This window comes from Octopus bimaculoides, chromosome 7, assembly GCF_001194135.2.
Source record: "Octopus bimaculoides isolate UCB-OBI-ISO-001 chromosome 7, ASM119413v2, whole genome shotgun sequence".
Lineage (NCBI taxonomy): Eukaryota > Metazoa > Mollusca > Cephalopoda > Octopoda > Octopodidae > Octopus > Octopus bimaculoides.
The window spans coordinates 52,010,762-52,014,567 of record NC_068987.1 but is presented as its reverse complement, the minus strand read 5'-3'; positions in this window follow the sequence as shown (position 1 = coordinate 52,014,567).

Sequence of the window (3,806 nt, the reverse complement as noted above, 5' to 3'; positions counted from 1 at the left end):
TATATGAGATATAATGATATATTCCTGAGGAGTATGATTTAAGTATGTTTAGATAATAATCAAGAATGTTTACCGCGTAAGGAAACGGGGGTTATATTAATGATATGGTCATACAAGCGAAGAAACGTCATATGCATATCACTGATTCCTTCCAGAGAATTATTACAGTGCATCTGCAGGACATTTCTGGATCGATACAAAACGGAAAAGGCTTTATTTTGCATATTCCATAACATCATCTTTCATTATATGTATATTTATATATATATATATTATAAATATATATGTATATACTCTTTACTCTTTTACTCTTTTACTTGTTTCAGTCATTTGACTGCGGCCATGCTGGAGCACCACCTTCAGTCGAGCAAATCGACCCAGGACTTATTATTTGGATTCCTAGTACTTATTCTATCGGTCTCTTTTGCCGAACTGCTAAGTTACGGGGACCTAAACACACCACCATCAGTTGTCAAGCGATGTTGGGGGGGACAAACACAGACGCACAAACATATACACACATATACATGTATATATATACATATATACGACAAGCTTCTTTCAGTTTCCGTCTACCAACTCCACTCACAAGGCTTTGGTCAGTCTGAGACTATAGTAGAAGATACTTACCCAAGGTGCCACGCAGTGGGAATGAACCCGGATCCATGTGGTTGGCAAGCAAGGTACTTACCACACAGTCACTCCAGCGCTTTATAATTATATATATATATATAAATGCAAATACATATGTATATATATATATATATATATATATATATATATATATATATATATATATATATATATAGATATATATATATAAACAATGCTTATCAGGAATCAAATTTAAATAAGCAGAAAATAAAGAAAACTTTTGATCAACAAACACATTTACCAACATCGGTTAATTATCTTTTGATATAAAACATAACATACCATTGCTAGGGCCGTTTCTACTGTCTATGTCAGTCAGTCCTCACAAATTAATTTCTGAAAATACTATTCGCCATCTGTATAGCACATTGAATATAGTACATGGAGCTTCATCAGAGTGAATACAAATACGTAAAATAAAATGGAGTAAAATAAACGAAGTGAAGAAGGAATAGGAATGAACAGAACCTCGAGATGAGGCCAGAAGGCTTAATATACCAGAATCATACCATTTTGTAGTGTGAAGCTTGAAGTTGATAGGCAAAAGAGTTAACTAGAATATTAACTAGAGAAATAATTTATGGGTTATTTCTTTATATAGAGGTACCAGGATATATAGACAGTAATAAAATAAAACTAGACCTAAAGTAAAACAGGAATCGCTTATATGAATAGTACTTATGATTTCGTAAATAGAGCCAATTAATATTTATAAAACACTTTTATAATGGTGTATTTACTGAAATATTCTAGAGACGGACCACCTGATGTCCGTAATGGAATTGACCAAAGTCCAGCCATCTCTACAATTCGTCAGTTATATTTAAACCATGGGCAAGACCGTTACCGGGTTAGACGTAAATAAAGAAGAAAATGAAGCAGTAAATAAAAGTTGTGGAAGAGGGGATCATCTCAACATAACATAAAATAAGAATAAAAACGAAAAATGAAAATTAGATACTAGCAACCAATACGGCTATAAACCTTTTGACAGTTAAGGGGAGACTACTGATAGGGGAGGTGAATACTAATGGAAATTACTTTCGAAATATAATGCTAAAGCAGTCATATTAAATAGCCAGCATACTTTCAATTGGTGGTAATACGAGATGAACAAGGAAACGTCTGAGTACATTCTGCCACTTAGACACACGAGAAGGCAAAAGTACAAAAAACCCAAAAAGTTAAACGATTACAAGTTAAATCACTTGCTAATTACTAACATGGTTACAAACTCCGGATCCTACCACACTTTGCTAAATCTTACTTAATATATATCATAATTAAAATTATATTGTTCACATTACTAAACTTATTGCTATATTAACGCTTCAGTGGGTGTAACCATGTGGTTTTCTACCACAAAATTTCGATTTCATTCATGCACAATGATATCTCATTGGAAATCATCAACTGCAGTACCCAAATACAGACCTATACAATCTAGAGAGGGGATCAATTAATATTAAGTTATTAAATTTATGTTCTACAGCGGGGTTGTGTTGTTCCTAAGTGGTGGGTAGGACTAATAGGATTCACTATAACTGAAGGTAGACCAGTATGCTGGTTGAAAAATTAAGTCCAGATTGAAACTAGTGCAAACAAGTTCACCCACGGTATGAAAGGTAAAGAAGAGTAAAATTAGTTGCCAGAGGGTTTTAATATTGGGGGTTAAGCATCAATGCCCACTGTATTCCACATTAGGTTCATGATTTAAAGAGCTGGCATTTTTTAAATGGGATGAGTAGGTTATATTAAAGAGGAATAGCTTAAAAAGTACATAATGTAGTTAGTTTTTATGGGTGGAGGTGGCATTTAACTTCAATAGCCATGAAGAGAAGAAACAAGGGAGAAAAGGGCAGAAAAGGAGACGAAAATAAGAGGAGAGAGAAAGGCAAAGTAATAACGTACGGAGTACGAAAAATAATAATGTTCAAATGGTTTGAAGGATTCAAAAATGTTCAGAAGCCGTGGTATATTGGAATAATTTTACATCAACAAGAGAATCCAGTAAAATCCGTAAAAGTAGAGTCATCATATCCAGTGATAAACCGGGTGGAGTGCTGGAATGTAGATGAGGCGAGATGCAAAAGTTCAGGCAGTTAAGATACGTAAGTCCAAAGAGTAGGAGGTTTCAGCTGGATAAAATTTCGATGACCACATGAGTGTATAATATATAGTCAAAATGAAGAGAAAAACAAAAGACAAACAGAGGTGTGTGAACAACAAACATGTATATTAGTTTGACTCTCGGGAATGTCAAACAGTCTTTTAAACAGACGTATACAGATTAAGAAAAAGATGCATTCAGAATTTAGGTTAATTCTTTATTATCGATGTCGTTCGTTTAACCGAACTCTTCAAGAAGAAATGGACCAAAATATCAAAAACATTTCATCGTTTTTTTTTTGTTTTTTTTATATATGAGTCAAAGAACGAATGTTTGTTTGTTGTATTTAGCTGAGGAGAAGAGTTTGTTTATGGAGAAAAGGAGGAAGGGATGAAGATGGGGAGCAGAGCGATCGCGAAAGAATAAGTAAAGCAAAGAGGGATGAAAGATAGATAGATAGATAGATAGATAGATAGATAGATAGATAGATAGATAGATAGATAGATAGATAAACAGAGAGAGAGAGAGATTTCTTTTTAATTATATTATATTAATATGTTCAGGCTATTGAAATTTAATTATAATTCCAGAAAGCATTTTTTATCTCACTTTTTTCCTTACTCATCATATACCTGTCAACATGTTTGTAAATATACACATTTTTCTCATTATATACATATTGGCATAGTTGTGAATAAGGGAGGAAGAGAGTTGAAGGTAGAGGCTAAATATCTTTCAAGATGTTAATTATAGGAAAAGGATGGGAAAGATAAGAAAAAAGGGGGAAAAGAAAACGATGAAGAGGGAAGATAGGGAAAGAGAAACTTCTTTTCAATTATATAGTATTGATGTTGTCAACCCATTGAAATTAAATCGCAACTCAAGATGTCGTTTTTGGTTATGTCATTTTATCTGTACATCACTTCAAACAGCTTACACACACTGATTCAAGTATGTAATTAGATAGATATCTTTTTATTATAGCCACACAGGGATAAATACAGAAAATGGACAAATTACAAAGTAGAGCTTTTCTTGGGGG